Raw genomic sequence first — 13,149 nt, forward strand, 5'->3', positions numbered from 1 at the left:
TTTAAAAGTTTTTTTGCTGGAATTTTTTTAACCGGTTTAGGGGTGACCACTATTGATTTGGCAGGACCACCAAAGATGCCGAAGGAACTTGTTCGATTCAATGGGATAGCAAGTGGAGATGGGCATTTTGGATGTTCCTTTGATGTGGTGTTTGGAATAACAATTTGAGGCTCTGTGTCCAAATTAATTATTGCGACTTCATCGATTGGACAACCAGTGCCTTTTTCAGTACACTCACTCTCAAGGGCAATAATAGGTAAGTGTGGATTGTTTGAACAATCAAGGGAGGGCATAGTGTCAGGAACAAGTACCGATGGTTGTAATAAAGGCATTACGTTGGTGTCGATGGCTGGCCTTGGAGGATCCTTTACTGGCGCCAGATTTGGATTCATCATTTGTGTTGAATGGTGCATCCACTTTACGGCTTCAAGCAGGCCATCTGATAGAGTATCATTTTGGCAGTGGTGCCGTGCGGCAAGATCGCTTAGCCGCTCTTGCCATCGCAGAGTCTGTTCAGCCTCCCGAGATAACTGAGATTGTAGAAAATTGGTCACGGCTTCAAATTTGTCCATCTTTTCTTTTAGGGTAATGATTACGGAAGTCTGGTCTTTGAAGGCTTCATGCAGTGATTCATACATTTTTAGAAAAGGTAGCAATGCAGTGGAAGAGGCAGCCAAGACGTTATTGTAAATCTGCATCGCTGCAGCGGACGAGAGACTTGGTTTAGATTTAGAGCCGGATTTTTCGACAGTGCTTAACTGGGAGTTGTTTGCAGAATCAGAGTGGACATCGCTGAGATCAAATGTGTTGACAGCTGGCAGGACTTGACTGTCACATGGTGGCTGTGCAGCTTTGGTGCGTGAGCTTGCACTCCTGGGGGTGCTAAGAATGTCTTTGTGCATTGTGTACACGCGTACTTTTAGTGGAGTTTCTTTCACGCTAAGGCCTGCCAGACCTCCAGAGTTTTTACCATCGACTGAATTTGCACTAGGGCGAAGAGAGGTCAGTTTTGAATTTCGTAGATTACGTGAGTTGTCACTTGCGAGGAAAGGCAGGTTGTCCAAATCAGCATCATGTTGGAAAATATTTTGAGTATTCATAACAGATTTAGTCGGAAGACATAGCTGAGGAAGCTTTGACAAGCACGGCCGATTTTGAGGCTCTGTGCAGAGGGGCTGGGGTGAAGTGGTGACATTCCGATGATTCTTTGGTGGCTTTACAGTTGCCTCGCCTTCGAGGGATTGAGAGTTATTCATTTCATGCCCTCTACGGCTGACATCATGAGAATTCATGGTGTCAGTTTCAGGGTCACAGCCAATTACAGCTTTAATATTTGGGCGCTGAGTTTCACATGTGTATTGGTCAGAGGAATACACACTCTTGTTGATGCTCATGTTTTCGTCACCATCTTGAGAGGCTTCCATATCTCTGCGTCTGTGCAGTCAAAGGGAGAAAAAAATTCATCAGCTGTTGCCGAGATTGGCAAGTTAAGATCAGTTTGTTTACAGTTGGCTGATAGAGACAAACCTGATGGACTTACAGGTACACGAGGTAAAACAGTCAACGTTAGTAAGTGACATGGAGTTGGGGTTTTGAAGTATGTCGGATCGTTTGCAGGCACGATAATTTGTTCGCGCTCAGCGGGAGCTGCAGCCTCTGTACGGGCGGAAATATTCAGCTCACCAGCTCCCGCAAGCTGACAAATGGTTATTTCTGGGGGCAGTGGTGCCTGACCAGGAGCGATGACACTGCTATCAGGTGGGGAGGATTGTTCATCTCACCCCTGTCGTCTATCAGCTTGGAGGTTGCAAGCAAGGATGTTGGGGAGCGCAATGGTGATGTTAAGGGGGGTGAATTGAGAGCACGCGTTTTCAATGGTAGAATGGGCAATAATGCTGAGACTGATGGGAAGTCAGATGAAGAGTCAGTAGGAAAAGCTAGTTCGATAGGATGTCGAACACGTTTGGCAGCGCTTACCTTTACAGTCTCAGGAAGTGAGTTGGCTTTTAAGGCTGCCCAAGGGTTTTGCATCCGACGTTGTTGGATGGTTTTCCTACGCGTATGCGGCCCTCCATTTTCTGTTTGAGCAGTCATTATGGGCAGGTGGCAGCCAGGCGCAAACTGATTCAGCGCACAACTCCGTAAAGGGATCAAAGAGGTAATTCCTCCGCAGTCTCCCCGAATGAAGTTAACGCGCCACCAGCGCCAAACAGCCGCACAACAGCCAGTAGGCTTGTCTCCTAAGGGCTTAACGCTGCGAGGGTGGATGGCTCGGGCTTTTCACGTTGATGTAAGTCATGTGACACGACGCGTGTGGAGTCCAAGCCCCGCCTCCTCCAGGAAGCACAAGGGCACCAGCACCTGCAAGAGCTCCTTATCAGCTCGCAATGCTGGGTTGAAGAAATAGAAAAACGTTTGTTCGTTTCAGTAGCAGCTACAGCCTTAATGAAGGCAGCAGAGTTCGCCTCTCGAGCGGATGGCTCGGGCTTTTCCCGTCGATGTAAGTCACTTGACACGACACGTGTTAAGTTCAAGCCCTGCTTCCTCCAGGAAGCACAAGGGCACCAGCATCTGCAAGAGCTCCTTATCAGCTTGCAATGCTGGTTTGAAGGAATAGAAAAACGTTTGTTCGTTTCAGTAGCAGCTACAGCCTTAATGAAGGCAGCAGAGTTCCAGTTTTTAATGGCGGTAACACAGCAAGAGAGATTTAGATGTAAGTCAGGGGTGAAGGAAGAAAAGGAGAGGAATACCTGGGTGTCATCAGCATAGAAATGGTGAGAAATCCTGAAGGACGAGATGATGGGGGCAAGGAGGGAGGTGTAAAGAGAGAATAAGAAGGGTCCAAGGACAGAGTCCTGGGGAAAGCTGTAGTCCAGAGGGAGAGTAGGGGAGGTTCGACCACCCCAAGGGACAGCAAAAGAGCGGTGGGAGAGGTAGAAGGAGAGCCAGTTGAGGACAGAGCCCTTGAACCAAAGGAGGAAAGAGTATTGAGAAGTAAGGGGTGATCTACAGTATCAAAGGCAGCAGAGAGGTCTAGGAGGATAAGGACCAAGGATTGCTTAGAGTAGCGAGCAGTTAAGAGGGAGTTGAGAACAAATCAGGTAATAAAAAAATGCTGGTCCAATAAACTGCGCGCTCAGATCCTGAAGGAACCAGGGAAATCTCTGGCGCAGATTCTAGAACTAGTGAGAGCTCAAGAGCTTGCAGAGGTGCGGTCGACCCAGATGGAGGTAGCTATGAAAGGGCTGCAAGTGGAGGACGTGCACGCCGTCAGGACCCAGAGCAAGAAGGCCGCTCCGGTGACCTGGGCCAGAAGTGGAACCACGCCAAGGAAGGGCAAGGAAGGGGCACCCCCGAGACTGTGCAAATTCTGTGGGCGGGGGCTGCCACATGTAGGGCCACTTAAGGCAGTGGGACAACAGTGTGGTAGGTGCCAAAAGGCAGGACATTATGCCAACTTTTGTGGAAATCACGGCTCACAAACGAAGGAGGGAAGTGTGTAAATGAGACCAGAGTGGTAACCCTAGTCGAATGCAAGGAGAAGGTGCTGTTCTTCCTGACGGATCAAGTGCTGAGAGCACTAGAAAGCGAGACAAGAGCGTCAGAAAGGAAAAGGCAAAAGAAGGAGGCCCGGGCCCGCCAACGCAGGAATGTGAGTGGCCAGGGCTAGCTTTGCAAATGAACTCTGGGGCTGAGTCTTGTTGATGTTATAATGGTTGTGTTAATATTTTGTGTTTCTAACCTTGGCATGGGATGTTGTGACTTAAACACGGCCTGTGCTGTGACGTGTTACTGCCTAAGTGATGACAGCATGTCTCTAACCAGGACGGCTGTGATCCTGTGCAATTTATTACTAAAGGAGGTGATGCGGCTTCCCGCTCGCCAGTTACTTTCACTCTCACCCGCTCTACGTGTTATTACTGTTGCTATCTATAGAGCAAGGCCCGACCTCCCCGGAGCCTGCAACACGCTATACATTCGCACTTCACTGAGTCGAGTCGAGGTGGCCATGTCTGAAAAGCTATCTAGAGCATCCTTGATGAAGAGGGTCCTGCAAACTTCCACTTTGAATTGTACCCTAGCCGCGTTAGCGATTGGGATTGTTGACAGCATGGCTGCCTACATTTGCTAAAGAAAAAAACAGAGGATGTCGTCATCGGACACCCCACTGCCTTTTTTATGAGACTACGCCCACCCGCCCTGCCCACATTTCTTTTTAACGTCAAATGACGCCAATCTGACCGAGTTTTACGCCAATCTGACCGAGTTTTACGCTAATCTGCCCATACCTCGATGTGATAGGCTTCCATCATTCTATTTGTAGCCAATAACATTACGTCTGGCAGAGTTACTAGACGGGCCAGAAATCCCGGAGACGCCATGCTCTTCCCCAGGGACCCCGGAGAAGAGCGTAAAAACTAGGCGGGTATGATGAACGGTTGTGATCGCCCATCTGACTTTTTGCTGTCACAGGCCTAATTCTTAATTCTCGATTCCATTGGCTTTCCTGTTCACTCATCTTCTGCCCCATGTTTCCATAGCGTCGATTTTCACTCTAGATAACGATGGTTTTACACATCTTCACTTTAGAAAATCAAAAACAATGAAACTCTTCCTTCCTAAGTGTTGCTACGTGACCTTTCCCTGTTAGACGTTTCACAAGTATCTGCATGCCAGACATTCGTGGTCCTTCTTGCACCCAATGGTTTGTACTCTTCCCCAGCTAGATTCTGTATGCACTTTTTAATGCGCCAATAATAGATTTTTTTCATACTCACATAGTATTGGTTTCACTCAAGGACTTCCGCCTTCCTGTTTGTCAGTACTTTGATATTTTTGGATTAGATATAACATTATAATGTATTTAGTCTAGTTAAATTATATGAGCTCCCCCTTTCTTTATGAGCACACAGATACTAGATTTCTGCAGCCTGGAATCTTCTTTTAGATTCACAAAATGTGCATTGTCTGCCATCTAGTGTTTACTTTGGAGTACTACAATTCGTTGATAATGGCCTGAAATTGAAATGCTTTTACCGATGTCTCAACCCTCAATTTCACAGGTACCCATCATTGACTGGGCATGAAGTTACCAGTGCCAATGGCTGCATCGACTCCTTTTCCTGGGATTTCCTGTGTGTGGGCACACTGCTCGGTAGCCCCTTATGCCAGCCCTGCTGGGGCCTGTGAGAAGGCATACCATATGCTTTCTCTCAGGCCCTGTGCATGCATACGTCAGGTATGCAATATCAGACGTATGCATGCACAGGACCTGTGAGAGGATGCACAGTATGCCTTCTCACAGGCCCCAGCAGGGCTTGAGGCCACACAGGGCCACACGACATAAAGGGCGCACCGCAGCCATCGGTCCTCCGCTTTCTCAAGCCAGAGTGCATGCACCGTGACTTCGGAAAGATCAAAATGATTAAGAGATTGCCGAAACACTCAACTGTGCATCACCAATTAGTTGCCCTCTGAACCTATGCTTGGCCGCACCGTCCAGACACACATCCTACATGCAGAACCCCAGGCGCAAATTATGTGGAACCCCTAAACTCTTGGGTCCAGGCATCTTGCCCAAAAGAACACAATACAATCCAATGTTGACCAGTATGGACATGCCAACCACACTGAAGTCAACATTGAAGTTGTTGATTTAGTGCGTCACACGCAAAGATTCCAATCCACGGACTATCTCGCAAGGATACTCAAAAGGATGAACAAAACAAAAACGAGCAACTCCTAGCACACCGGCAAGAGGTTTGTTGTTGGTGAAGAAGATTTCAGAGAAGTGGAGAAAACAGTTACAAAAACAGTTCAGGGGATGCCGTGGTTGCCCCCACGTGCAACAGTGGACATTCCTAGGGGCCCCTAGTCTCGCCCAGAAGGCCTAATTGGGGCGTTTGCTAACTCATCTATCGCATTGAAGAAATGGACGAGCTATGATTATTTTTACGTTCACAGGCAGAGGCGTTGCTAGGGCGCGGCTAAGGGGGCTATAGCACCTGGTCTTTTGGTTGTAGCCCCAGATAGAAGTTCAGGGACTGTAGCCAAAAGACTAGCTAGCCCCGAGTCCCAAGAGTTCCGGGTATTTGCCAGACCTAGCAACCCCCCTGTTCACAGGGTTTATCGTATCCTGTGTTGCTCTTGCTCCGACCTTCACGACTGTCATCATCGCGTGCATGAGGCAGGCACAAGCAAGGAGGAGGGCATGTGGAAGGAAAAGGCGGATCCCACTCGCTAATCCTACGCCGGGAGCAACAAGCGCAGTCCTGCTGCGCAAGCAATGATGGTACTGTTCTAAAATTACCAGCCGGTCAGATAGCACAGCAAGTAGAGCGCTCGCTTTGACATCCGTGCAGAGCACCATACACCGTGGGCAATTATAAGAAGCGCTCAGATGCCTGAGGGTTTGTAGCACTATATAAATGCAAATTAGTATTATTAGCTCCCAGTGTCTGTCTTGTTGTGTTGCATTGTGTGGCGAGCACAGCACCAGTCTGCATGGAAAACATTTTGATACTGTTAATGGATAAGGGAACACCATATATTTGGATTACTTCAAAATCATACCTCTTAACTCGTACGCCTTTGGCGGGTGTCGCATGCCATGGAGTTAGTGCCTAAACACAGCCACTCGCCCAGTCCCATTCCCACCAATAGATTTCAATGGGCTGGAGTCTGGCTCCATCTGATTTTTCCTGCCAGGGAAACTCAAAAGGCTAAGAAGAATTACACAGTGCATTTATAAACATTCTCCTGGATTATCAACACTGCATGCTTGTGTGTTTCACAAGTACTGTTGTGCATGATGATGCTGTTTATATCATCACGCTGATTTGTTAAAATGGGTTGGCGCCCACAGGTTGAGAGAGGTGAACACGCACTGTATGGTTCTTCTGTGCTCAACCTCCTGAATTGTAAGTGGGCCACACTCTGGACCCGGGGCTATGCCCCACCCCTTGCCCCTACAACAACTTGAGACTAAGGCGAGGCCTTGTGCTCGTTTGATTTCTCTGGAGAAGGTCTCAGTGACTCGTCCGCACCAGGGAGGTGCCTGCTGTGCTAACCCACCTGCACAGGGCTTCTGTTCTCGTGCCCTGGTGCACAGCCTGGTTGCAGTACAGTGGGTCAACAAAGACATGGTGACTCATGAGCGGTGGTGCTCCACAGGATTTGTGGGGCGATGGGTGGAAAAAAGTGTGTGGGGGCCCCTTTATTTGCATAAATAGTGACATTGGTGATATTACAGAAATGATATAATACACAAAGGTATCATGGGAAGTTAAATGAAAACATTTTGCCATGAGTAAGGCAGGAGACAAATAAACTGGGACCTCCACTAGATGAATTTCCACTGTTAATATTTACATATGTAGAAATATCAGGAGTGAGTCTTTTTTTGAAGTAGAAGACAGTGTGAAATGCATACATTAAATAGACTTTTAATTTTGGCCGACAAGGAATAGTGAGATAAAAGGATTTGGCCAGGAACACACACTTTGGTTAAGTGGAGAAGCAGGGATTTTAGACCAGTCTGCAATTCAGGAACTTGCACACATCTCTTCTCAGATGTAATTGGTAGAACTATAGTTTGTAAAAGGTATTTTTGAAACTTTTGTATGAAAACGCCATCTGACTGTGGAAGGCATTGCAAAAATATGATTTGTAGTTTGCGAACTGCAGTTAACGGAGGGTTTTAGTGGCGTTTCCCAATTCTTTTTATTGTGTATATATTTGGCCATTTTGTCCAAACTAGAAATATGCTTTTATTTCAAAAGCTACAGGTAAGGATTAACTCCAAGCAGTTTCCAAGGATGTCATGTCAGGGTGGGGATTGGTGAGGACAGATATGGCAGGATGTGTCCACTGCAGAATTGTCTACAGTGCAATAAATCCTATCTTGAGCAATTTTCAGGTCTTCAAATGTTAACAAAATTAACTTCTTCAGTCCTAAAAAAAAAAGTGGAGGGGAGGCTCAATAATATATGCATAGGCGCTGCGTACATGGGGGTAGGGTGCTTAGTTGTACCTGTTCTCCTTGCCATGCTCATCTAAATCTCTGGTTGTGGCAGGGTTTCTTTCTCCTCTCCTGCTGGGTTCAGGCTTGATGACATGTTGGCATGCATCTTGCAAAATTAGCAACAGCTGCTCACTTCAAAATGGGGAGGGAGCCTCATTAATGGACCCACCTGACCCATGATTTAAGAGGGTGGGCAGGCCAAAACTGTTTTGCGGTTCGGGAGAAGCAGGGATCCTATAGTAGAATGCTGCAAATTCAACCCAGCAGGTTAGGTGACTGTTGCTGAGATGTTATATGTTTAGACCTTCCTGTAAATCAAATGGCTTTTTTCCTATTTCTGCTGCAAAATGTGCTGTAAAATTTGTTTAGACCTGGAGATGGGTACAGCTCCCGTGTGTCACTCAATATGGGAATCTTCGTGCCCCCTAGCAAAAATCAAAGGCTGCCACCCATTAATATATGCACAGGAAATGAACATATCTTAAAGTGAAATATGCAAATGTACCTTTCCCCTTAGAAGAAAGTGCACAAGCATTTGCTTTTCAGAAACATTTATCAACCTGGAAAAATTATCAGAGAGAGTAGAAATTTGAATTACTATGCTGGTAAAGTACAAAAGGTGCCCACCTTTTAAACCCAAAAATATATAAATAAATATTCTAAGGAACACAAAATCCAGACATGGGACGTGTGCTTTAATGGCACATTCATGAGGTCTTGTGGGGAAGCGTCTGCACTGCAAACATGACAACCTGTTATGAACACTTCACCAAGCAAACTTTTTTTTGGTTTAATGCTGGTCTCAAAAACATCCAACAGGGATTGGCCCTCTAAAATAAAGTGGGTGGACGCTGTCCAACATGTATACTCAACGTTTTCCCTGAAAATCAGCACAGGGCCAGAACCGAGAAAATAACCCCTCCAGTCTCCAGGACTGTAACCTCTTCCGCCACATCCTGGGCAAATATGCATGACTCACTTGCCCCCCTCATCCTTTCCACTTTCACCCCCACGTCTGACATTCAACAATACTCTATTTTATAAAGATAACTTGAAAAGTACACAAACCATAGCAAAGTACTCGCACAAATATAAAAATCCCTATAGAAATATGCTAGGCAAAAGGTTTACAATTGTGGCATTAATCCCCCACCTGGAATGGAAGAATACAAATACCAAAATGCAATTCAGCAGAAGGCAAGAAATGGCCTGTGCATTTTGAAAATGTACTTTCGTGTCTTAAAGACTCAAAATAAAAGGTAATGTGTTAAAAGGTAACTTGTTTGTGTTTCAATGTTTGACAAAGGAATGCTTTATATATATTGTGAGGCAAATGCTACATTTTACCTAAAATAAACACTTTGGGGTGTTTAATATGAGCATGTGAAAATGAGGCAGATAAAACGGTTTTGTGTAATATTTAACTGTACTGAAGGAGGGCACAGATTTTAGGCATCTAACTGGTGCTTTGTGTGTACTTTCAAAATAAAAATGCCCCTTTGCAGTTCTTAACATAGAAATGTTAAGAACGTCTTGTCCAAAACAATGGTCTCTTCAATGGGCCTTTACTTGTAAATCATTCACACTTTGAATGCTCTTCTCGAAGAAAGGAAGTGCTTCTCCACTCTTTTTGACTGCTTACTCTCTGTTCTCTCCTCCTCTCCCTTTTCCTATCTCCTCCCCTCCTCCCCTTACTTTCTTCTATGCACTTACTCTATCAGAATTGTCCCAGGACCTAGTATGATAGCAACCTCGTCTATCTCCTCCCCCCTCCCCTTACTTGTTTTTTTTTCGTTCCCGACCCCTCCGGCTCTACCAGAAATGTCATCAGTCCTAGTACGGTAGTCGCCTGTCTGTTTCCATTTCCTTCCCACTCTCCCCGGCCCTTAGTTATCTATGTCTTAGCTCTTGCACTATCTGAAATGTCATCAGGCCGAGTACGATAGTTAATTTCACATCCTGACTGTTCATGGCCTGTAAGAATGTCATTGTATTTTCCCTTGTTCCCTCCCTTGCCGTGAAGCGCTTTGAAACACATTGTGTATAGGCGCTATATAAATAAACTATCATAGCATAAGCAGCACTTACGGGGACCTGCAGTGTCTAATGGGCGGCTGATAGGGGGTGGTACTTGTCTCGAGAGCATTGCAGCAGGCGGTTGAGAGGTGACACGAGGTCTCATTAGGACCACAAAAAGGGAACCTCGTACATAGAGGAAGCACAGCCCCTTCTGAAAGCAATATCCTGCAGGGCACCTGAGACCGCAACGCCTTGGCCAGCCGTACAGACACCAATGCCTCGGGCCGGCCCTGGTGCTCCATGTGTGACCAATCCCGAACATTTTGTGTCCAAGTGTGATGGTGACTCTGCCCAGAGTGCACATGTGGGACAGTATAGAGGTCACTGTTTAACCTGGCAAGCCACCCCAATGCTATTCAAGGTATGTGTTATACCTCATTTATGTAAGTGTTCTGGCACCCCGTCTGCATACTTCACACAGAAGAGGTACCAAGCACTGAGGTATCTGCAGCACCAACAGAAGACAGACGATCAAAGTACGCTCTGATCACCGAGTTGGGTCCACCACGTGTGATTAGTCATGAGTGAGAAAAATCACCTCCCTGATGTCCTTACAGTTGCCTTGTGCAGGAAGGGGCATGGCGCACACGTCTTGCGTGCACCGCTCACCCATGGAACAAATGTGTGTGGTAGGAGTTACCTGCACTCTAGGGCCCTCTGGGTGCAACACCTCACGTTGTACTTCACAGCAACTCTGGGCGATGACAACATAGCCAAGAAGTACACCTTCCTGTACACTGCCGGTGCAGCTGTTCACAAGATCTTCGAGACTTTGCACACAGCTGAAGGATAGTACAAAGGGGTGACAGAGGCGTGGACCGCTGGCATGACCTCAGTGCTGTGGGGTGAACGCCCTTGGAGGACCGAGATGTGAAGGAGGATTCTAAAATACATGTGTGCATTTTTAGCCAGCAAGAAGGTAAGTAGGGGCGGCTGGGTCCATGATGGCGACCCATGGAGATCTGTACACTTTACGGGCCCTGGGATAGGAAAGTAGGCAAGTCAAGAAGACTGATTATGTGCACAGCTGGACTGAAGTATTTCCTCAGCATTCCATTGGAAGTGGTGGTGTATGTTGTGAAGTCGAGTCCAGACTATTGCAGATGTATGCGAGTGAGTGACTGTGCCTCCGGGACGATACAGCTATGTTCCATTGTTATGGAATGCTATAGGCACCAGTGAATCCGGCTGATAGCTAGTTACCATGCAGTGATGCAGATCATATCATATCCGGTTTGACTGGAATCCTTTCTCTGCAGGCAAGGTACCGCCTTGTTGTTTCACCAGGTTACTCATCAGGTGCCCAGGACGCCTGTCTTGGGGTGATGGTTTACCCAGGAAGTAACTATCTAATTTTGGAGCTACAAGGCATGACTGGGAGACTGTACTCTGGGCCTTATGGGGGGAGGAGAAGGCAGAAGAGTGTATGAATGCAGGAACAGTTCAGCAACATCAATCAAGTGTGATATCCGCATTTGTGGGATTGGGAGTGCAACAGACCTCTTCTGGGGCGTACTGTGTAAAGAAAGTGCAGTGAGAGGGACTAGAGCAGGATATGGGATGCTGGACCAATACATAAATCCCTGCGGAAACAACCCGGAGTGGTAGAACGGAACAGCGAGAATCAAAAATGCGAACCCACACCAAATCCCCTGTGGAAAATGCAAAGTGGTGGCACAAAACAGCAGTGGAAATTCAAAATGAGGCCAACCTCAACAAAATGCTGGTGGGGGAAAAATGCAAAGTGGTGGCGCAAAACAGCAGTGAAAATTCAGAATGATGCCGGCCCTCAATCCTATCCCTGTGGAAAAATGCAAACTGATGGCACAAAACAGCTATGAAAATTCTAAATGAGGCCAAAAAGCGCCGTCAGCCAAGAAGCATGAACTAAATACAGGGCAAGTATATTCCAGGGGTTATTTACACAGGAGCGTCTATGAACGTCCTGCCTGGCACCCACTCCAGGACACTTCATCAATTGCTAAAAACAACTAAGTCTATATATTCACCTTTTGGCTTCGCAAGCTAATGCCCCCTGGCACGGACAACTGTGGGGGATGTGGGTACGACAGAAAACAGTACAGACAAGATTCTTCATACAACTAAGTCTATATATTCACCTTTTGGCTTCGCAAGCTAATGCCCCCTGGCACGGACAACTGTGGGGGATGTGGGTACGACAGAAAACAGTACAGACAAGATTCTTCATACCTAAAACAAGTACAGACCCTCTGCTGAGCTGCGACACTGCAGAAGTAGCTGTGGGGAAGTTTGTGTTTTGCGTGCACTTTGAGGATGTCATAAGCCTTCTCAATTGATACAAGGACACAGTCCAAGGCGTAGAATGTTTAAGAGGCCAACCAGTAAGGCTTCATATCGATGAGACAATCCAGCTGATTGTCCTTAAACATAGCAGAATTCCCTTTCACCTAAGGATAAAGGTTAATGTTAAAGGATATTTGTACCACGCACTATCACCACCATAGTGGTCCCGTGGACCTCTGAAACAGGAAAGGGGGGGTGAGTTAGTGGGAGTAAGCAGGAAAAGTGCAAGACAGCAGTGATGTGCTGTTGGCAGCCTCAACATGGTTTACACTGTTCGCTGGGCTTGGGGTGTTTTCTGGTCGGTAGATGTCGTGTGCTGTTGTGCGAGTCTATGTGCGGTTTGTTTTGTTGTTGCGGTGTAGTGAAGTTTGTGCGGTTTGTTGTGGTATAGGGTTGTGGTTGTGTCTGGTTAGAGTTGAGAGGTGTAGGCAGAGGGGTCAAATTGTTAATGGATTGTTTATTGGCATTGCTGTCTATAAGTCATGTGCTGAATTTCCACGTTTTTCTTTCCTGTAGGTGTGGCGAGTGAACATCACTGCATGTCAATCTAGTTCAGGCGCCAGCCGATAGTCACTATCCCTTCCATAGATGATGCTCTCCAATATTCACAACTGTGCCCAAATTCGGCCCTTGCCCACCATTGGAACCTGCCTATTTGTGCGGCTAGCTGGTATTCGCGATTCCATCCTAATCTGGCCTGGGTAGCCTTCCGGTGCAGTCCA

Source organism: Ambystoma mexicanum, chromosome 7q (genome assembly GCF_040938575.1).
Source record: "Ambystoma mexicanum isolate Mex_15411 chromosome 7q, UKY_AmexF1_1, whole genome shotgun sequence".
Taxonomy (NCBI): domain Eukaryota; kingdom Metazoa; phylum Chordata; class Amphibia; order Caudata; family Ambystomatidae; genus Ambystoma; species Ambystoma mexicanum.